The following is a 25141-nucleotide window of genomic DNA, read 5'->3' on the forward strand; positions in this document are numbered from 1 at the left end:
GAAGAAAGGTTCTTGATTGACGACCGCGTACGGTTAAACACAGTGTAAAACGACCCCTCACTAGATGGAGTGACGACCTGAAATACATTGTAGGGAGTCAATGGATGCAGGTGGCCCAAGACCGTTCGTTATGGCAGTCTATGGGAGAGGCTTATGTCGCAGCAGTGGACGGATAATGGCTGAAATGATGATGATTAACGAAAATTTTATGAACTTACTCTATTTGTCGTCAAAATTAGGTAGAGGCAATACTTAAAGCTATTGTCTGTACTATCTATAATTTATTTTAATTGTATGTAAAATATTATTAATTTATACAGTTGTGTTATAATTACAAATTGTTTCCCACAAAAAAAAACCGACTTCAATTGTGAAAAAACCAGCTATTTTGATTTAAAACCAAAACTACTGGATCGATTATGATTAAATAAAAAAACAATTTTCCAAATCGGTTTACAATTGACGGAATTATGAGGCAATAAATATAAAAAATACGACCGAATTGAGAATCTTCTTCTTTTTGATGTCGGTTAAAAATTATATTGAATATATTAGATAAAGAACGAAAAATATTTATGTTTCTCAAAGTATAACGTTTCAAACGTTAGTTTAAAATGCAACAGTGACGTCAGTGGCTGATAATTTAACATAATTTACGTCCAAACAATTTTACTTGTATATGAAATACATTGAAATTGCATGTATGAAAATATACCTACGCATTCAATTCATGTTGCGAAAATGTTACATCCACGCTAGCGTACCTAAGTGCTGTACTCATAGAGCACTGACGTTTTATGTCTACATCGCCATAAATTGCTGGATTTATATGTACCGATTCATTTGTGTATCGCATCAACTTGTCTGTCGATTTTCATGATGGAATTTTGACCGAACGAAGTTCGTTTGCCAACGTTTTCGAGGACGGCACCTAATACAGGGCACCTCACATCTCTATATTGCCTGTTAACGTTTACTAATATTTTAAACTATTTATTTGTGTTTTATTTTATTTATTTTAAGCAAACATCTTCAACATCATATCAGGCTTTGATTATCCGCTGCTGAATATAAGCTTCCCTCTTGGAAAATTTTGCCAGTAGTTGCCACTCTTGGCAGGCAGATTAGCAACAGCAGTATACTTTTAAAGATGTTTTAAGAGGAACGCTGCTATCCATACCTCGGTTATTAAATTTCCTTAGTCGCCACTTACGATACCCACGGGAAAGAAAGAGACAGGAATCTTACGAATAGGTAATTACTTGTTTATACCCGTGACTTCTTCGGCGTGATCGGGACGTTTTTATTGCATTAAAGTAAAATAAAACATACCTATGTCTTTTTCCACATTAAACATTAGATGTAAACAAAATTGTTCACTGTACTATTAAGACATCAATAGATAACAAAGACCAAACAAATTCACAATAAAACATAAATGTACTTTTTTTTATACAACTTAAACTAGCAAACAAGCTGAAGGCCCACCTGATGGAAAGCGGTAACCGTCGCCTATAGACATGAGCAGTACCATGGACATAACAGAGTATACTGTTTCGCCCATGATACCCCCCATGCGTTGCCATTCCTGAGGATTCAGATGTTATTCCTCTGTACCCAGTAAATTCACGCCATATACCACTCTTCAAACCGAAACACAGCCATGCAAACACAGCTGCTTCACGAATGGGACAGAGGTACCCAAGCAATCGACTTTTGTACAAAGTCTCCCTCTGGTACTATAATAATAGCAAGAATTTGGAAACAAAAAGTGAACAATAGCGAAAGCAATAAAACGGATATCTCTAATTGGTGTAATTCATTAAATTTAATTTTAATAGAAAATACGACTACATAAAATCCCCTTAAGTCTATTGAGAAACCTCTTAGATTATTTCAATAAAATTTAAATTGGAAGTTAAACATCATCCCTATAAATAATTATTGCTATAAATAAGACAAGACAATACGGTAATATAAAAGAGCGGTAGTCACTTACCATCAGGTGAGCCGCATGCTCGTTTGCCTCCTGTGTTGTAAAAAAAACTAATCAACTAACTGGATAGAAAATTATAAAAAAATCATCATCATCATCATGTCAGCCTTTAACTGTCCACTGCTAAACATGAGCTTCCGCCTTGAGGGGTTTTGCCAGTAGTTGCCACGCTTGGCAAGTGGATTGGCAAACGCAGTCAGGATTTAGAGATGGTTTAAGAAGGAAGCTGCTGCCCAACCCCTGGCCTCCCTTAGTAGGCATTTAAGACAACCATGTGACAGGAAGGGCTCGCCTATTCTATGCCGGGACCACACGGCCATATATAAAAAAAATAGACAAAAGCATCTGGTCATATAAATCAAATAATTTACAGATGTAGATATTATAGGTTACTTTTTTTAACCAGAAAGTTGGCAAACAAGCATACAACCCGTCTGATGGTAAACGGTCCCTATGGATACCCGCAACACTAGAGGCGTCACGTGGGCGTTGCTGACCCTGAATAAACCTTAATATACCCTTTCTGAAGAATACCATACTGTAGTTTCTAAGGGAAACCTTTGCAGGGAGCTCATTCCACAGCCTGCGCGTTCGCGAAAGAAAATCTCGCAATTATTTAGGTCACTGCATCACTCACGTTCAATCACGAGATTGTAGTACTTCAGCAACGCACATAAAGTGATTGATGGATGCAGCTTGATATGGCAAATAAGGTGATGACTCATCTGATGGAAAGTAATAACTGTCGTCAATATATATGAATAGCACCATGAATGTCACAGAATGCTCTGTGACAATGCAGAATGATACGCAAAGTTTCACAGTTTTTAAACAGTTTTTTTATTGTTTTTTTAACACAATCTTAATTATATAATAGAAGAGCCATACAAATACAAGTATTTAATGTCAGAAATATGAGATTTTTTATGAATGAATTATTGTTTTTGACTGACTTCAAAAAAATAGGAGGTCCTCACTCCAATTGTATTTTATGTTTGTTACCTCATAACCCCGACATTAATAAACCGATTTAGATTTTTTTTTATCTAAAACGGTATATTTTCAGATGTTTATCAAAATCGATTTAAAGGTTTAGTTTTTAAATCAAAATATTAAATTATTATTGATATAATGAATTTCCATCACTCGAAGAAATCAAACTAAGAAATCCCAATCCAAACGATGAATTATATACATATATATTTTTTATTTGCAGGTATATCTAAAACATCTCTCTAGAATAGGTAAGTTATCTTGTATAATATTGCTTTTATAGAATAATTCCGTCTTATTGCTCTTACACCAGCAGCACAGTCCAGTCTAGACATGAGTAACACTACACTACGCCGTGCAATTACGCCAAATTACTGTGCGTGGGATGTGTCAACCCACTACTCCAAAATGAGTTGACGCACAGCACAGCATTTTTTGAATAATCGTTTAAAATTGTATAGACGTATATAACGGAAGCTAAAACTAGAACTAGATTAAAAAACGTTTTTTTTTTTCGTTGCTCGTTTTATGGTACGTGGCAAAACATAATTATGAGCACTAACATCTCAGCCATTATTTGTCTACTGCTAAACATAGGTCTCTCCCATAGACGGCCATATAGAGCTATTTAATATTGAAAAGAAAATATTAGGCAATCAGTAAAATCAGTAAATATTATTTTACCAGAGGGAGACTTTGTACAAAAGTCGATTGATTGAGTACCTCTGTCCTGTGTATTTGTATTTCAACCGTAAAGCAGTTGTCTGCATGGCTGTGTTTCGGTTTGAAGGGTGGGATATAGCGTGAATTTACAGGGTATAGAGGAATAACACCTGAGTCCTCAGGAATGGCAACGCAAGGGAGGTATTATGGGCGAAACAATATACACTGTTATGTCCATGTCTCATATCTATAGGCGACGGTTACCACTTTCCATCAGGTGGGCCATCCGCTTTCCGTCAGCTTGTTTGCCATTCTAAGTTGTATAAAAATCTCAATAGTGTCCTAATTAATTACAATGAATTTGTAATCGTTGATTGTATCATTACATCTGTTAAATGAACTATTAAAAAATTGATTGTGGCATCTATCGAATTATAATCAATACATAAAATATTTTTAGCAACACGAATTCAAGAAGATCAAGTAGCCTTTTTGATTCCTGGAAACTTTTTAGTTATTAATTAAAAATTAAATGTATATAATTATTAATTTATATATAGTTATTAATTTATATTTAAATATGCTAGTAAATTATGTCATATACTTTTCACCGCCTCTGCCCTTTATATACTTTCTGTTTTTACCTAACGCTTAGCTGGTAGACAATGTCATATGACATTAAGCTCGCCACTTGTACAAGGTTTTATTATGCAATGAAGAATAAATAAAAAAATACAATTCATAGTTTTCAGTACAAAGGAAATATATATGATAAAACACAATGTGAAAATTCGTTCCAAAAATAAATAAAAAGTTCAATTAGCCGTTTCATTTTACTATTCCATTGTAGTCGATTGTATGTTAATCCAAATTTATACCAAGCCACGCCACAAAGTGTACTCGTAGTTCTGTAAATAGGAATTGTTTTTCAAAGCTAACAAGCTTCGTCTGTCAGAGGTAAATTTACTTTTTTACTTGCCATTCATTTTTAACCGACTTCAAAAACGTTCTCAATTCGGTTGTATTGTTTATTTTTTTTATTCTTTGCTGTGCACAAACATAAATTTATCATGGGGTATGCTCTGAAGAACTGTTTAAATTGATATCTTTTTTTACAACACAGGGGGCAAACGAGCATGCGGCTCACCTGATGGTAAGTGACTACCGCCGCCCCTGATCACCCACATCACCAGCGGCATTGCAGTTGTGCTGCCAGCCTTTTAAAAAGGAATATACTCTTTTCTTGAAGGTTATGTTGTCGTATCGGTTCGGAAATACTGCTGCTGGAAGTTGATTCCAAAGAATGGTTGTGCGTGGAAGAAAGTGCCTTGAAAAACGCACGGTGGAAGACCGCCACTCCTCCAGATGATTGATGATACTGCTAATTTTCACCACCGTACAACCCGCCACAAACTAAAACTCTATACCAATCATCTGGATGAGTGACGGTCCTCCACCGTACGTTGTTCAAGGCACCTTCTCCATTGTTATATGGAGATGATGATAATAGGCAATTTTTTTATGTATTTATATATTTATCGCCGTGTGGGCCCGGTATAGAATAGGCCATCCCTTCCTTTCCCATGGATGTCGTAAGAGGCGACTAAGGAAGTATATGGTGAAGGTATAGGTAGCAGCGTCCCTCTTAAAACATCATCAGAAGCCAAACTGAGGTTGCCAAGCGTGGCAACTATTGGCAACTACTGTCTTGTTTGTTTTATTATTTATTTATTTGTTACGATATCATAAAACAAGATGGCTGCTGAATTCGCGTGATTCCAATAAATGATACACATGAGCCTTGGGAGAGACAGCAATCCGCACAGCTGATGGAGCGGAACATGCCCAGCATTGACGTCAAGCAGGCCGCGTGATGGCATCAACGCGCCTCGAGACATCTACATCCATCCACAGAGTCGACAAATTTAATTATAAGTTTTTTATCCTTTAATATTATATTTTAACAAATTGTATTAAGTAAATTTCGGTTTTTTAAGTCCTTCGGCTGCAACTCACGTAATTTATTTTTTAGTACAAAAAATATACACAAGGCGAACTTAATGCTTAAAGCATTCGCTCCCAGTCAATCTTAGAGAAAGTAACAGAATGATAATAATAATAATAAATATTTTCAGTATAAATAGGCCAGATAAGTATATAAATTTACCCCTTACCCCCAAAGAGCTGAATTTTCTTTTCCTTTATAATATTATGTAAACACGTCAAAATAAAATTGAAAACTAAATATCATTTTCTCTTCCATCCACTACTATAGAATGTTGATTTTTTTAATTATAAATTGATCTTTGTTTACAAGAACCATTTATTTAGCTACTACTGAGCTACAAAGGTTCCCAATAAATCGAAACCACAGAATTCCTCTAATTTATATTACAAAATCAGATTTCACATACCCACGGAATATTATTGTTCGTCGGAACTTGTTCGAGTATTAAACGATAAGGAAAGACAGCTTTAGTATGCAGTAAATTTACGATAAAATTTCTCAAATCGCTGAATTCGCGGATCTGGAAACCATTTTCTGTGTAAGTAATAATTCACATATTTATGGCCGTGATACCAATTACAGTTTAAACTCGTGTTTATAGAAATAACTAATCCGTAGTTAAACCTTTCTCTTATCAATGTTAAAATATCAACAGTTAATTTAAGATCAATCGTTTTTATAATAGTTTGCATAGTCATGGTTATAAAACGTTAGATTTTTATTTAAAATATTAATTAAATGTGATTTTTTATCTTTAAATATATATATTTTTACATTTTTTAATGTTATATTGGATTAAGTAATATTTTGTTATTATTTCTTCTTGTAAATAAATTCATGTTCAGAAAAAAAAAATATATAAGTAACTAATAAAAGTATGTAAAAATATATCGATTCATTTTTGGTCTCATATATCTGGTTGCCAAGTGTGTTAACTACTGGCAAAACCCTCCAAGGGGGAGGCTTATCATCAGCAGTGGAGTTTGTTTTGGAGTTTTTTTTTTTTGATGGATGAAAATAGTACGGTAACCCTGCCTGCGCTAACGGGATACACTGGCAAAGCACCAGTGAAGGGTGATAGATGAGAATGCAAACAGGTGCAAAATGCCAGCTAGCCCATCATAATGAATTCATCAGGAATTAACCATGATAGTTTCTAGGGGGAACCGCAAGGAGATCGACATGGTTGGGTATATTGCTAGCAATGGGATTCTCAGTCTCCATTACTAACAATCCCTTTCCCCCCAGCAATTGACAGTCAAAGGCTGATATAATAATGATGATGATATACAATGCATATGCAATGTAGGTACAATATACTAACACGAACATGACCATGCAGTGATAACACAAACCTATAAAACTTTATAAGGTACAAAAAGAATTCATTCATGTAAAAAACCATTTGTTGAGAAATAAAATTAAAAATAAAACAAAAAATAATACATAACTGATCGGTACTTTAATTTATTAGATTATTTTTATTGTGACTTTGTCACATTCCATCGTTTTAGACTTCCTTTCAGGGTATAAGATATTCCTGTACTATATTTCATAAAAACAAAGTTACTTCCATTTATAAGCTGAAGTATGAAATAGAAATTTATTATTGAAACTGGATATTCTCGGCACGAATTGTCGAGTAAAATTAAAATGAACCCTCGGATCAGTTTTCAAGTGCAAATTCTTTAATCTAATATTTTATATCATAATATTTATTTATTGCTTTACCCCCGAGCTTGAGGGTAATAATTTTCGATTATTCTCCATAAAAGCAACGTCTATCGTGACACAAGTAATAATAGTAACAAACACCATTAGACACATAACATAACGCCATCTAGTGAAAAATTAAGTAGATATTGTACTATGGGAACTACGAATAGATAACTGATAGTTAAACAATTTTATTTTTGCAAAACATATTATGTAGAGAAAATACCCAGAATAATACAGTCTTATTCATAAATACAAGTGTTTGTAATATCATTTCTAAAACTTGTTTATTTATTTATTTATTTATTTAGGAAAGACACACCAACAATATGCTCACACAATTAAGCAGACAATACACAATGTTATAAATAAGTAAAAGAGAAAAACTACTATTAAAAAATGCTTAAATCTAAGTTTACTTGAACAAAAACATCTTACTCCTCACTACCAAGCTTAAGGCCATATGAACACATCAATTAAAGGTGTATACAGCTCTCACAGATAAGCGTCAATGTACACTAACAATTATACAATTGGAAAAGACCTAACTACCAATCCATAATATTAATAAGCCTAGTAAACTGCACTAAAGAATTACCAAAGATGTCGATATTATGTTCATTTTTTAATGGCATCCCTATATGTTTGTGTGTGAATATATATATATATATATATATATATATATATATATATATATATATATATATATATATATATATATATATATATATATATATATATATATATATGTATGTGTGTGTGTCTATGAATATATATACTTGTTTAATTAATTGCTCTTTATTGCACCAATTAAAAAAAAATAGATATAGTTGTAGATAATAAATATAGTTAATTTTAATGAGAAGTGATATAAAAGGAGTTTTATGAACATATAGGTCTAACAGCAATTATTAATACATATATATACATATACACATATGTATATCTAACATACACATTACACAAAAAGTTTAAATTGAAAAATAAAATAATAATTATTAATATTATTATAATTTATCAGCCAATAAAATTTACTCATAAAAAAAATCCTTCTACAAACCTTAACATAGGTTAATAGGTTTTATCTCTTGTTCTTAGGTTTTATTTATTGCACAGTTATGTCAGTTCCATTCAAATTGGAAACTTATTGTAAAAAAGTCAGAAAATTTTACTAACATTAGTTTCATGAGAGATATGACATTTTTATGAATAATGGGTTATGAATAATAAGTTGATACACGTGAAGTTAACACAGAGAAAGAAACAATACCATTGAAAATTACAGCAAACATACTAAATTGTTTCGACTTGAACACTGCGGGCTGCAGCTCGTCGACCCCGTCAAATTAAATATTCGAACAGCGCCGATTAGATTTAACGTCCGCTATTAACAATCTGCTAATTGCAATCTAGATATCCAGCATTAAATCAAAGCTTTGACGAGAGTTCCAGCTATAAAGTTAGTTATCAATATTGCTCCTGGCCATCTTATAGAACGATCGACGGCAGTAATACAATATTGATATTCTTGTGACAAAGGCATGGGATAAAGTCAATATGCACTACCTTAAAGCGAGCTCGAGGCGAGTGTTTAACGGAACAGACGTGTGACTATTTAGCCCATAGACAATCTCGATAAAGTTGGCCCACAATCTTAATACTGAGTCATTCAAAGCTTTGAGTTATTATTTCAGCAGACTCATTAGTGTCGTTGGAACGAAGAACTCATTAGAATGAAGACACTCGAAAATTTATTTCCTGAGTATTGGCTTCCGCGTAGTCCTGGCTTAGAATAGGCCACCCTATCCTTTCCCATTAGTGTCGTAAGAGGCGACTAAGAGAGGGCGAGCGGTAGGTAGCAGCGTTCCTCTTAAAACATATCTTATGAGCGATCTATGTTTAACAGTGGACAGTTAACTGCTGATGGGAAGAGATGAAATAATAATTAATAAATTAGTAATATATTATATTAATTAATATAATAGGTAATAATTAAAATTAATAAAGTACCTCGTTATTTTAAAGTCATTTAAAATCAATTCGCAGCATACATTAATGAAAATTGCATGTATGGAATACTGATACATCAATGACTGTTTGATTGATCAGCGTATTTAATATTGAACGTAATAAAGTCAATACGAATTGGTTTTGACCAATGTTCGTAATTACATTAATTAGTAATTACTAATTATTAATCAGTTTATTGAGGTCTGTTATTGAAAAGCAAATAGCTTTTACAATAACTATGATGAATAAAACCGATCTAGTGCGCGTTGAACTCGCACGCCGAGGATTTTATACAAGTATATAAATGAAATACGTAATATGAAAAGATTTGCCGTGTGATCCCAGTATAGAACTAGCCACCCCTTTATTTGCCGTGGGTGTCGTAACAGGCGACTAAGGGGGGGCAGAGAAGGGAGGGATGGGCAGCAGCGTCCTTCTCAAAACATCTCTGTAACCTAACTGCAGTTGTCAATCCGCATGACAAGCATGGCAACTACTTGTACCCCCCCCCCCCCCCATGTGAAGTTCAGCAGTGGATAATTAAAATCTAATATGATGATGATTAAAATATTCTATTTATACTCGAGTATGTCGAAGGTACTTTTTCCATTATTATAATAATAATAATATATTTATTTGCTCGAAATGTGGTACAAAATGTCTTAAATAATAATGAGCTACACATTTCGCCTTATCTAAAGGCATGCAAATTTTTATTTCAGCACATGCTAATTACTTTTTATTGGCTTACGTATATTTAAATACACACTTATAATTGAAACGACTAATTCCCAACACGTCTAACTAAAAAAGTCATTAAAATTTCAATATTCTGCTTTGTAACTATTTGGAAACTTTTCAACAATTCGCTCGGATTCCATTCAACAGATATTTTATATTGCTTTTCGTTATGGATATTGCGAATATACGTATCATAGGCGTATTCTAAAATTTTCAATGATATTCTATTAATAATAAATGCGAATGCGTGTAAAGGTACTGTATTATATGGATGTTTGGGTATTTGTTACACTATTATGTTAAACAACTGATGGAGACTTTGTACAAAAGTCGATTGCTTGGGTACCTTTGTCCCGTTCGTGTTTCAACCGTGAAGCTGTTTTGTTTGCATGGCTGTGTTTCGGTTTGAAGGGTGGGATATGGCGTGAATTTACTGGATACAGAGGAATAACATACGAGTATGAGTCCTCAGGAATGGCAACGCATGGAGGGTATTATGGGCAAAACAGCATACTCTGTTATATCCATGGTACTGCTCATGTCTATAGGCGACGGTTATCACTTTCCATCAGGTGGACCGTTAGTTTGTTTGCCATTCTAAGTTGTATAAAAAAAATAAAAAAAAGATTTAGATGAAAGTTACTATTAAATATTTTTTAATTAAAATTAAATTACATATTTTTTACTTTTATTTATTTATACTTTATTTATTGTGCACAGAATTTACATTGTTATAAAATTATATAAAATAAAGATGTACAACAGGCGAGCATAACTCTGTAAGAGTTCTCGTCCAGCAAACCCTCAGTGGAAAAGAGCATTAATTACCAGCGGGCAGTGTGCGTACAATATGAAGTAGAAACAGTATAGTACTAGTACTTACTATTATTATATATTTATTATTTATCAGTACCACTTAGTAGCACTAAGAAATAACAAATGTGCCTACCTAAATACAAAGTAACTTATATACTTATTATATAAGTTACTTTGTATTTAGGTTATTCAAAATACACACACACTCACACGTGTGTATATATATATATATATATATATATAATCTCTACATGTACAAAATACGTGCATATACCTACTCACAAATATGGTATATATAAGATTAAGATAAGTAATTCCACTGTCAGATTTATTGGTGAGAGTTTACAGATTATTTTACGAATGCATTAATCGAAAATTACTCCAAAACCTATTAAGTCGAAGTTCGGCTAATGTCCCGAACAAACAATCATGATTGGTTGTTTAGAATATTTGGCCAATTGTCGATTCTTAATGGAGTCGAAATCAAGTACGTTTGAAAACTCGCACCAATTACTCTGAGCCAGAGGACCTACCATGAATTGTTTTCCGAAAATTTGGAGTCGAACGAAACACAAATTTAATGTTAAAATCACACAATACATATCGTTTAAAAGTATTCAAAATGATAATATTATTCCTTCGGACTCTACATATTCTAAGTCTATACTCAGATATATGAGTAATTAATAATTACGAATCTTTATAGACTATTTATCTGTTTCTTTCAAATGTATTCATATGAATTTTGTAATATTCTTATTTTTTTATATATGTATATATATATATATATATATATATATATATATATATATATATATATATATATATATATATATATATATATATATATATATATATATATATATATATATATAATTCGCTGTTACCTAGATAAACCCTTTGACTTTCTTGGGTACGGCACATAAATTTTATTCTGTTAATTTTCTTAATTATATAATACTTACTTATACAATAATTAGTCCATTACTACTAAGGTTGTCTTAAAAAAATTGCTCTTAGCAATTGTATAAATACAACCTTACTTATACTATTATACAATACTTATACAATTGTATCGTTACATTTATTATCTTATTTTTTTCCTATATTGTATAATGTAAATAAATTATACTCATTCATTCATAAATGTATTTTTTATCTAATAAGTATATTTAATAAATTAATAATAATAATGTAACGTTACAGTTCCACCGAAAATCCTAAAACAGTCCTCTACTTTAATGTATTAATTCTCAAATTATTTTCATAATTACTTTTGTAATTTGTAAGGGTTACATCCGCATTTTTGTTATGATTACAGTTGCCGGTTTTAGTTGCAGAGCAAATATTTGCTTTTTACGGTGTTCGTATTATTTGTAGAAACACATTTCCGCGTTCTAAATTTAAATATTTTCAAACTAGAGTTTTGTTTTTTATTGTTACGAAGACAAACGAACAGATAATCCACCCGATGGAAAGCGAAACGGAAAACGTTCATAAAATATACTTCATCGTGCATTAATGAATGTGTATTTATTTATTTATTATTTTTATTGCATAATAAAACTTTGCACAAGTGAGTACATTCTCTACCAGGTAACAATTAAGTAAAAACAATTGACAATTGCAAGTTCTTTTTTTAAATATTGACTGAATCAGATGTCATCTTGCGGAAGTCCACAGTTATTTGAGTATATTAAAATTAATAGTAACGGAATTAAACAAAATAATTCTATTAAAATAACCAGTACTTTTCTGCAGTAAAAAACATACTTGTTCATTACGTAGACAGCACAAATTAATTACCAAGTAATATAACTATGCGTAGATTCCATGTTGTAAACTTTTATGGAAAAAGAAAAGTCCGTTTTAGCGTTAGTACCGTTTATGTTTGTATATTGGCCATAAAGTTTAATTACATGCGTACTGTTCCTGACGCTTTTAGTGAAAATTATATGGCAATACGGCGGCTGAAAAATATCCAACACCGAACTCTTGGATGGAACTAGGTATTCTAAGTGCAGTGGCGTTACTTTTTTAAATTTATACCAATAGACTTATATTTGAAGAAGAAGAAAGAAATATTTTTATTATAAACTTAGGTTTTAGCATTTTTTAATACCTAGTCATTTTTTCATTACAGCCCTTTCGAAACGCAATTTCAGCCAAAAAAAAACGGACAATAAACTAAGCTGTCGCTTTTTTCAAAAAGTTTAACTATAATATAAATAATAAATATGTGTGAATACAAATTACTAAGCAACATAAGGTCATAAAATATAAAATACATAGTATATAATTAAAACAATTTATTAAAATAAATCGATCGCAATGACCAGAGCAGACCAGTCCCTACAGGCAGCACCCGTTCACGAGCGTGACGGGTAAGCCAGCCATCATTGTGCTCAACCATAATTTAAGGAACTCAATAACCCGGCCCATTACGCCACCACCTGACTGGACATTTTAGTGAGCATGGGTTACTCAAGGCCTCCAATCACGTCATAGCCAAATTTAAATAATTTCATACATATTGTATGTAACAGTTGCAGTATCCACACGTTACACAGTAAAAGACATACGTTAATTAACAATAAAATTGCCACATTACAATAAATTCACATTACATTAAAAGGTTGACCTCCTCGCGGTTCTCCCTGGAAACTATCATGGTTAATTCCTGATAAATTCATCAAGATGAGTTAACTGACGTGTTTTCATTCTCATCTATCACCCTTCACTGGTGCTCCGCCAGTGTATCCCGTTAGCGCAGGCGGGGTCACCATACCATGATCATCCATTAAAAAAAAAAGATGATTATCGTGTTTCATGGAGAGCAAAGTAATAAGAAGTATTATCTTCTAGGTATTCTATGCTACAAGATCCTTTAGTCGTCTTTACAATCTTCAGTTAACAATACGTCGATAAAGGTAATTGCTTTCATGTCTAACATTATCCGCTTATCAAGGCTTTATACTTCACTAAAGATACCTTAGACCTTCAAAGAGACGTTCTCAGTTTAGTTGATCATGTATGGAATTCATTGTATTAAGCACTAGCTTTTTCCCGCTAATTTTTTTTTTTACTTTTTTTATGCAACTTATAATAGCGAACAAACTGTGGCCCACTTGGGAAGCAATAACCGTCGCCTATAGACATAAGCAGTACCATGGACATAACAGAGTGTACTATTCGCCCATGATACCCCCATGTGTCATAGTCGTGTGGTCCCGGCATAGAATATACCACCCCTTCCTTTCCCGTGGGTGTCGTAAGAGTCGACTAAAGAAGGGCGAGGGATGGGCAGCAGCGTCCCTCTTAAAACGTTTCTAAAGTCTAACTGCGGTTACCAATGCGCCTTTGCCAGTAGTTGCCAAGCATGGCAACTACTGGCAAAACCCCCCAAGAGGAAGGTTTATCAGCAGTTGACAGTTAAAGACTATAATGATGATGATGATGAAGAACGCCATGAGACGAAAACAGTCATATCCTAATATTATCAATGTGAAAGTGAGTTTGTTTGTTACTCTATAACGCCTTAACAGTTTAACCAATCACTATAAAATTTGATATACACATTACTACCTATATAAAAAAATATAGACTATTTTTTAGTCTGATCATATTATAAAATTAAAAGATAATATTCCTTATTTTGGGCATTGTTCTTTTCTGCTTCGTAAAATATTAACTCATAACGAAGATTATGGAATATATACTTATAAATAAATCCAATATATTTTTCGCTTTTAAACTATAAGTTCCTGACATAATATTGTAACTATCTTATATTATTATACTAAAATAGAAAAGGTCTGGATCCTAGATTCCCAGGTATCCCTGACAGGTAATATTTGAAAACAAACTTTTAAAACAGGTTTTGGTTTCGACATCCCTCAGATGTTCGATTTTGGGCATCTAGTCAGCAAAATAAACCTAATTTAAAAGTTACATAGTTATTGTATATTACTTAATCCTATTTTCATATTGTTGCTTCGAAAATGTTATACTTTTAATATTTCTATATTGGTACTCACTTATAGTGTGTTCCCAGTATAAAATAGGCCATCCCTTCCATGGCCATGGGTGTCGTAAGAGGCGACTAAGAGAACTTAATGGACGAGGAATGGGCAGCAACTTCCCTGATAAAACATCAGAGGGAGAGGGATCTTTGTACAAAAGTCGTTTTCTTGGGCACCTCTCTCCCATTCGTGTTTCTACCGTGATGCAGTTGTGTTTGCATGACTGTGTTTCGATTTGAAGGATGGGATATAGCAGTGAAGTTACAGGATACAGAAGAATAACACCTAAGTCCTCAGGAATGGCAATGCATGGCTGCCGCACTGCTCATTTTACCAAAGATCAATTCTGTACATGAAAGATATTTCCAAAATAACTATCAGGGGGTGATTAGTGATCGATACTGATGCCAGAAATTCAATCAGTAAAATTTTTGTCTGTCTGTATGTTCGTTATAGAAACAAAAACTACTCCACGGATTTTAACGAAACTTGGTACAATTATTCTTCATACTCCTGAACAGGTTATAGTATACTTTTCATCACGCTACGATCAACAGGAACAGAGCAGTGAAGGGAAATGTTGGGAAAACGGGAGAAGTTACTTCATTTTTAAGTTTCCGTCGTGTGTACAGCCTTAATAGTCACTTTTTAAAATGTAAAAACGTCCACCCGTGCGACACCGGGACGGGTCGCTAGTAATATATACAAATGGGCGATTGTCCAATGAATTCAAAACGGAACTACGCCAAGCTGATATAACTTGGACCAGTAACTAGTCTGCGTACTTGTTACCGGATAAGGTGCTTATAAACCGCTTCATTAGTTTTAGTACCGCATAAAGATACACTACAAGGGTTCGTGTTTAATATTCTGATATAAGTTTTTTCTAACATACTACAATAGTAGTTAATGTTTCATAAACCTGAGACGTATTTATTAAATTAGTGTTTTTTAAAAAAGTGTGAGTTACGAACACCTGGGGGGTTCCCAAGCCTCTGAAAGAGGATCGCGGATGGTCGCAAATCCGTAAAAAAATAAGCAACGTTCAATCAAATGCTTTTATTAAGAAAATGTTCATTAAAGGGCATTTATTGTAGGTAGGCTAACAAAATGTTTTTTTTTTATGCACATGGAGCATACTAGCATGCAGCTCTCCTGATAGTAAATGACTACCGCCGCCCTTAATTACCCGCAACACCAGAGGCATTGCAGGTGTTCTGCCGGCCTTTTAAAAAGGAATATGCTCTTTTTTTAAAGGTTATGATATCGTATCGGTTCGGAAATACTGCTAGAAGTTGATTCCAAAGTTTAGTTGTGCTTGGAAGAAAGTTATTAAAAATTAATAGATTAAAAAAAATAACTAAATGAAATCACATTAACTTGAAGTGTACACCTGTTCTGCATTAACCGAATTTCTCCCATCGCAGATTATACAAAAATAAATAAAAAAATACTGATTTGACGGTTACACATACACGGAGTGAAAGTGGTCGCATAATATTTTTAAATACTAAGAAGGTCGTGCCATAAAATTTTTAAAAAAGCACTATTTTAAATGTATGATAATAGAATACTAAGCCTGGTGAAACAATGATAATAGGTAACGATGAAAATAGGTCAGTTGGCCCATCTGACGAATTCAATAAGAATTCACCGTATAAAAAAAAAAAGATAAATTTATCCATATATGTATCTTTAACTAGTATCTAAAGCACTTGGTCAATATACCTGAAAAACATGGCTTGATTGCCTTACCCTTACTTGATATTCACTGAAGCCTGCAACTGACAACGGTACAAAAGATTAGGAAAATTGCTTTCACCAAAGAGCCATTTTGTGTAATAGATACTCAACATATTCCATTTTATCGACCTATTGCGAGCTTATCTGGAAATATAAATCAAAGTTGTATTTATTAGGCATTATGTGGGATCACAAGATAAACAAATAAATTATTTTACGATGTAAGTAATTATTGTTTTTATATCAGTTCTCGCTACGTCTAATAAAATGGGGCAACTCGTAACACTGTGTGAGTGGCGCATTTGCAATGTTAAACCGGAGTAATAAAAATAATTAATTACTAAACATTATTTCAGTAACATTGTATTTTTGATTAACTTCTGCTAATGGCCTTGTACAGTTTATGGTGATACTAGTTTCATTTAAGATTATAATTTTAGTATATTTATCACTTGTCAAATAAAATGAAACCCAGACTTAGGCAGTTCATCATCTTCATCATCATCACCTTTGATCTCTATTATTGTTTATGGTTATTAAATTGTAAAATCGTGTATGTATGTATATTTATATTTGTGTATATGTTTTTATAATATATATTTTTATATGTAAGTAATATTTAATGTTACATAACCTTCAGTATATACATATATTAATGTTAGCAAATTGTTTGGAGAGATAGGCAGCTGCATCCCTCTTCAAACATCACCAAAAGCGCATATCCCATTCAGTGCCAAAGTCAAAGACCTGGGTCTGTTAATCGACCCATCACTGAAATGGCATTTCCAAATGGCTGAAATGTGTCGTAAAAATACAAGCATTTTACGTGCTCTTTATCGTTTTAAATTTTTTCTTCCTCCGTCCACTAAATTACTCCTTGTCCAATCCCTAATACTTCCGCATTTCGACTATGCCGACGTGTGTCTTACTAACCTCTCGCAAGAACAGTTGAACAAACCTGATCGTTTGCTTAACAACTGCATTCGCTTTATCTTCGGGCTGCGTAAGTATGACCACGTTTCTAATTTCCGCTCACAACTCAAATGGTTGACCATTCGTAACCGCAAAGACTTACGTATACTTTGCACACTGTTCTCTATCCTCAATGATCCTTCCTCTCCTACTTATTTGAAAGATAGATTTAACAGTATCTAAAAATAATTAACTCCCATACCCTTAATCTTCGGTCATCTCATAATCTCCTCCTCATCACCCCGTCACATCATTCCGGATTTATGTCCAATTCTTTTACTGTCACCGCTATCAGCCTTTGGAATAAAATCCCTGTAGATCTACGCAGAGCATCAAGTAAAGATATTTTTAAAAGAAGATTTTTAATTATTTGTTGAGTCAACAAAACCAGCGCTAGTTACAGGTCACTCAATAGTTATTATATCTCATAATGCTTATCGTTGTTTTAATTTATGTATATATATATATATATATATATATATATATATATATATATATATATATATATATATATATATATATATATATATATATTATATATATATGTATTACTTTATCCATATATATATATGTTTATGTATTATATGTGCATTTCTTATGTGTGTATTATATTTATATTGTGTATTGCCTTAATGTGTTACTATAATTGTCACATATTTTTCACCACATCTGCCCTTCATACGCTTTCTGTTTTTACCCAATGGTTAGCTGGTAGAGAATGCCATATGGCATTAAGCTCGCCATTTGTACAAAATTTTATTGTGCAATAAAGAATAAATAAATAAATAAAAGCCAAACTGCGGTTACCAACCCGCTGTACAAACGTAGCACTGCTGGCAAAACCCCCCTTATAGAGGTTATATTCAGCACTGGTCAGTTAATGGCTGATACATAAAGGACCTAGACCAGAGGGAGACATTGTACAAAAGTCGATTGCTTGGGTACCTCTGTCCCATTCGAGTTTCTACCGTGAAGCAGTTGTGTTTCCAAGGCTGTGTTTCGGTTTGAAGGGTGGGATATGGCAGTGAATTTACAAGGTACAGAGGAATAACATCTGAATCCTCAGGAATGGCAACGCATGGGGGGTATTATGAGCGAAACAGTATACTGTTATGTCCATGGTACTGCTCATGTCTATAGGCGACGGTTACCACTTTCCATCAGGTGGGCCGTCAAACCACGTTTGCCATTCTAAGTAGTATAAAAAAAACCTAGTATATATCATCTGTAGAATCCATATTCAAGCAAATAAACCTTTATTGTTATTATTTTTAGTAGTTAAGAAAAAAATATATAACCTTGACCCCTCCATAACCACAAAAAGGTCACAAAGTCTAATTACTGGCGTAAATAAAAGTCACTTATTTCATTTCTAACTTTGTCAGTACCCACTTTTCAGTCTAGTTTCGAGCACTTACGTTAATAATTTAGTGGCATTACGAGTTAATTTCGTTGTTCCTAGACGGTTAGCTTTTAAATTACTCATCACTCTACTGATTACAAAAGCAATCCGAACTAAATTTTATATTAAAAACATTCTTATAGCTTCACAGCACCTACAAAATTACATTTAAATAGACAAAGTAATCTTGACTTGAATTAATTTATCTATGTCAGTAGCCATTTTTAATACATCAATTTAAAAAGATTTGAATTTAGAACGTGGAATTATGTAAAAATATAAGTGGTATCAACCCTATATGGACCTAAAGAGTAGGTACTTCTCGCTTATAAATACAACTTTTTAATAACGCCTGTCCGCGACATACTCGAAATAATACGCCGACATCAATTTAACACCGATTACCCTCTAGAGGCCTATATATTTTTTTAAATTTAGAATAAAAGGTTTTTTATTTATAATTTTTTTCTAGATCCAGTAAGGCAAAGGATTAATCTTTATACAAATACAATATGCGTACAATTCGGATATTTTTCCAATTCATTCCAGTAATAACAGTATTGAAATAGAAAGTAAATAGGATTATAGATATAGATTATAGGACCAACAGAACATGCTGATGGAAACGGCATTATTATTAGGCTAGCAGTTCATTAGACCGATCTTTAGTAGTACTCAAATTTCAAATGCGACCAAATGGCCTGGCCGTCGAAATTACACCTTCTACGCCTAAGATTAGTATTTCAAGCTCTAGCTCTATTTATTCTTACTATTATATCTTCCTTTAATATCAGCTATACTTGAATTCCTATATAAGCTATAATAGCATGGGCCACCCCTTTCTTTTCAGAGGGCGTCGTAAGAAGCGACTAAAGGAGGTCGAGGGATGAGCAGCAGCGTCCCTCTTAAATCATGTCTAAAGCCTAACTGCGGTTGCTAATCCGCCTGCCGTGGCAACTACTGGTAAAACCAAGGGAGACTGATGTTCAGCAGTAGACAGTTAAAGGCTAAATGTGGTGATACTAGAGTTCGCAATACTATAATCCTACCTTACATATTTTGCAAAACATAGCCCTTCAATGATATGAGTGGCATATAGTAATAAAAGAACTGTAGTAATTATGTAAGAGAGAAAGGAGATACTATTTTTTTTTTGTTATAAAATTATTATGACACAATCTCACTTATTTTTGAAAGAAACAGTAACAAAACTCCATACATCCATCATTATAAACTTTCATATTTATTACATGACATTGGGATCCCGCTAAAAAAAATTCCAAAGTTATTGACTAAATTTTCCAAAATCATAATCTGTAAATTTTTTTGAAATAATAAATAGTTGCTTAAAAGATAGCACTCTGTTAAATAATCATCTAGAAACAAGCAAATAGATATTATTTTTCTTTTTGTTTCACTAAACTTTTTTTATGTCAATCAAAAATAAAAAAAAAAACTGTATTTGACTTAAAATAAATCAACGACTGCAAACAATCGTCAAAATCATACGGAAAAAATATGAAGTGAAACTGTAAACTCCTTGCGCTTTTCGATTAAAACCTAAAGCGGAATATCTTTATAAAATAAATGTTTATTTTGCAGTCATTGCTGTTCTAACGTCGCCTGACACGGCTCAATGTCGTTATATGAAAACACAATATCGGCCAAAGAAAACACAAATATCTAGAGTTCATAAATAAACACGTTGCCTCGTATACGCTTGTGACTTGAAACAGTTTATTATCTGTAAACAACAAAAAAATATTACACAGCAAACTGTGGAAATGGAAAATTATTTACTTCTCTTCTTTCGTTTGCTTGGAAATTGCTTCGTTATTAAAAACAAATGTACGTGAAGAAGTAACAGAAACCCATCTTTTTTTGCAGTTTGAGACCGCCATGTTTTTTACGTCATATTTTACTGAACTAGATGTATCTTGCGGAAGTCTGTATTACTGGTTATTTGATTAGAAAATTTTGATTAATTCAGATACCATTAATATGTGTACGATTACCAACACTCGATCAACACCCAAACTGTTTCGCGGTATGGGTGCCGAATGGTTAACACTAGGTTTCACATAGCGATCTACGATCGTGTCGTAAAACATACGTGAATAAAATGGCAGTCGGAATTTGATAGCTAATATGGAAATTTGTAGAACTTCTGGTAGTAATAATGGTGGTCAATCTTCGAGTATTGGCAATCACACACATGTTAAGAATAGCAAAATTAAACAAAATAATTCTAATCAACTAACCAATAATATGTCTATAGTTTTCAAAACCTATAAATCACCAACTAGAGGCCTTCCCCAGAGACTACAGCACAGGGTTCTTCAAGAAGGGCATTAAGAAGGGCATTAAGAAGGGTATTAAGATTTCTTAAGGGCAACGCGCGCGTAATGTCCCTTGTGTTACAAACGTCCATAGGCTACGGTAACTACATCAGACGGGTCACCAAAGTGCTATAAAAAAAACCAGCTTCATAACTATAGCCAGCTTTATAGCCTTTGTTCCCATAGACGATCTAAGCAGTGTAAGAAGCAGTGTAAGAGTTCGGACTCCATAGAGTACAAACTTTAGTATTCATAAGTACGTATGTGTATTGTTTCTACATAAAATTTGTACATATTTATAAACAAAAATAAATAAATATATTAAACGAGCACTTCACTAATTTAAACATAAATTGTACCAAATAAACAGCTACGGTTACAATTAAATAATCAAATTCAGAACGCCACTGAGACACAATAAATAAATTACAAATTCATTTGACATTTACCAAAATCAAGTTTCAGTTCTTTTTTAATGGACGCCAGTGACACAAAGAAGTTGTTTGATAAGTCCTGAATAAAAAAAAAAATATTAATCCCACAACAAAATGGTGAAAGTTTGCTATTTTAGTGGATATTAAACGAGAGACTTGATTTCTGATCCCCTGAGGCAATTCGTGATTGTCAACGCACTCCCTAGATATTCGACAATCAGGGTAAATACCTCCGCCATCCCTCGGGCAAGACACAAATGTTTAGATCTTATAAAAGTGGAATATATTGACAGTATACATTCTGAATAAATATATAAAACCAATCTCCAATTGTCTATGATCTCAAAGTTAATAATGGTGGTGTTTCGTTAAAAAAATAATATATTTACCACTAGTCTTTACTCGTATTTTGGCGCGTATATGATAGAGAAGGATATAGTCTTAATGTTCACGTACAACACGGTTTCAGAGATGTGTTCTCCCATGAACGCTCAAGTTATGGAATGAGCTCCCTACCGAGATACAGAAAACTACAGCATGAGTTTTTTCAAAAGGGGAGTAAAGAGATTTCTTCAGGATCGGCAACGCGCGCGTTATACCCCTGGTATTGCAAGCGTTTATAGGCTACGGTAACCGTTTACCATCAGGTGGACCGTATGCTTGTTTGTTAACTCAGTGGTGTACAAAAGGCTACTTTTCATACCAGGTCAACTTAAATACCTCAATTACAATGAAGAAATAACGGGTAAAAGAAACGTGTGACTGAAAAAATTTTGAAATGCACTTTCTTTATACAAAATACTTATATATAATTATTAAAATATAATATTAATATTTCAAATATGAATCTTATGAGATATATTCCTAACAATATCTAAATACGAGACATTTACGTAGCATTTTATCTCCATATTAACTAAGGTCAATGTACACGCTATTTTACTTTCTTATTTTTATTTTACTAGCTTATTCTCGCATCTTTTAAGCATGGAAAATGATAAGTAAAAAATGTAATGAACAATTTCTAGATAGTGTATCAAATTACGAGCAAACTGTGGGACTACAATTTCCATTGCTAGCAATATACCCTGTCAGGTCAACATCCACATGTTCTTAGAAACCTTGTTTGCTAAATTCAGTTGTACTTTTCAAAATGGGCTAAAAAAAAGTCTTTTTTTTTTTTATCACTTTGCCCCATCAGCATATATCGTTAACGCGGGCGGGGGCTATATCTACGGTCAGCCATTAAACTTTAATATTTTATATATGCAGAATGGATTGGATGCAAGAATGAAAGAGGAAGACTTTGAAAGTCGATTGCTAGTATTCAATATTTCCACCGTGAACAGTTGTGTTTGCATGGCTGTGTTTCGGTTTGAAGGGCATGAAATTACGTGTAATCCATTCAGGAAAAAAATTGCAAAACAGAATACTCTGTTATGTCCATGGTACTGCTCATGTCTATAGGCGACGGTCACCACTTTCCTTCAGGTGAGCCGTCAGCTTGTTTGCCATTCTAAGTTGTATAAAAAAAAAGAAAAAAAGTCTTTTTTTTAATTTAAATAAAATAAGCTTTACAGTTAGGCTATATCCTAACTTAAAACTTTATTATTTTATATATTAATTTATGAGAATAAAACCGCATGAAATAGCTAGTATTCAATATTTCTGAACGTGCTCTTATATGGCATATACGTGTAATCCATTAAAAAATTGCCAAATTCGAACTTGAACTGAATCTGAATAAAATTTGAACTACTTTATCAAAAATTGTTATTTTATGATAATAAAATAAATTTAATATTCCAAACTATATAAAATTTCTAAATTTTTTTAAACTCACTTAAAACGTTGGCTCCAGGAAAAATGTTTCTGTTAGATAAAAGAATTTATATCAAATAGATGTTGACATTTTATTTATTAAAATAAATTTATTTCATGCGACGTTTTAAAATTTTACATTTTATTTGCTTCTGATTATTATTTTTATTGTAATTAGAATAAATATTATAACTATAAAGTTTGCAATTATCTAAAATGTATCACTGTAAATAAGACTTTACATTCTGCACGCCATTAAATCAACGTGGCAAAATATGTAATCTTATATATAAAATTCACGTGTCGCGGTGTTTGTTACCAAACTCCTCCGGAACGGCTTCGCCGATTTTTATGAAATTTTGTGTGCATATTGGGTAGGTCTGAGAACCGGCCAACATCTATTTTTCATACCCGTCAATAATAAGAGTGACCCACCCCTAATTTTTTTTTTAAGTTTTTGCAACTTTTTTTTTTATTTTCATTTTATTATTCCTAAAGAGGGTTGACGTCAGGCAGGTGGCGGTCGTAAAACTAAAAACCAAGTCTTTTTGTAATATGGACAAAATCATATTACGCCGACCCTAAATTATTGGGATAAGGGTAAGAAGATGATGATTTTCATTTTATTATGATTAAGCAATGATAAATACATATAACTTCAAATTTTCACGCTTTTACAATCAACCCCTGTTTTTTAATCGCGATTTTTATATTACGCAATAGGATTGCAAGATGACAATCGAATATAATAATTGTAATACGATGAATTTCATATATAGTTCTCGAAATAATGTATATGGTAAAACAACGTTTGCCAGGTCAGCTAGTAATATATAATAATATAATACTAATTAAAATCTATTTTAACCACATTTATCTAAATAAGTTATTATTATACTATCTATAAATGTTTATGAAAAGATTACAGAGATATCTGAAAATATTTTTTTTGTACAACTTAAAATGGCAAACAAGCTGACGGCCCACCTGATGCAAAGTGGTAACCGTCACCTATAGGCATGAGTAGTACTATGGACATAACAGAGTATACTGTTTCGCCCATTATACCCCCCATGCGTTGTCATTCCTGAGGACTCAGGTGTTATTCCTCTGTACCCAGTAAATTCACGCCATATCCCACCCTTCAAACTGAAACACAGCCATGCAAACACAACTACTTTACGGTTGAAACACGAATGCTTTCTTCCTGAAATCTTTTTTCATCAACAAGACTGCCACCATACGAAATGTGACAAATGGAACATAATATATCTTCTTTGTGACTTATAAACTCACAATACACATAAATAATTTCAACACGATTCCGCATTTCCGAATTGCGCCCATACAGTTCTAATACAATTGTGACACTCTTCATTTCACGCCGTCAGCTGAAGTAAAACGCCTCCGTGAAATTATGTCATATCTCGGCATCTAAAGTTAACAATACAACAATGACAATGTT

The 25141-nt window shown here is 32.9% G+C and overlaps 1 protein-coding gene across 2 annotated transcripts in view; it reads left to right on the forward strand.

The window, feature by feature from the left end:
* LOC113515991 (neuropeptide CCHamide-1 receptor) overlaps positions 1–25141 on the forward strand; it is a 191656-nt gene that overhangs the window by 59987 nt on the left and 106528 nt on the right. Inside the window, exon 2 of one of the 2 annotated variants that reach the window (XM_026900317.2) lies at positions 3213–3240. The exons of the other annotated variant lie outside the window; for it this stretch is intronic. The gene's annotated coding sequence lies outside the window, so the exon portion shown is untranslated. The remainder of the gene's footprint in view (positions 1–3212; positions 3241–25141) is intronic. 2 annotated transcript variants of the gene reach the window in all.

The sequence above is a fragment of the Galleria mellonella genome, unplaced genomic scaffold (assembly GCF_026898425.1).
Source record: "Galleria mellonella isolate WM207_F2 unplaced genomic scaffold, CSIRO_AGI_GalMel_v1 utg56, whole genome shotgun sequence".
In the NCBI taxonomy this organism is placed as follows: Eukaryota; Metazoa; Arthropoda; class Insecta; order Lepidoptera; family Pyralidae; genus Galleria; species Galleria mellonella.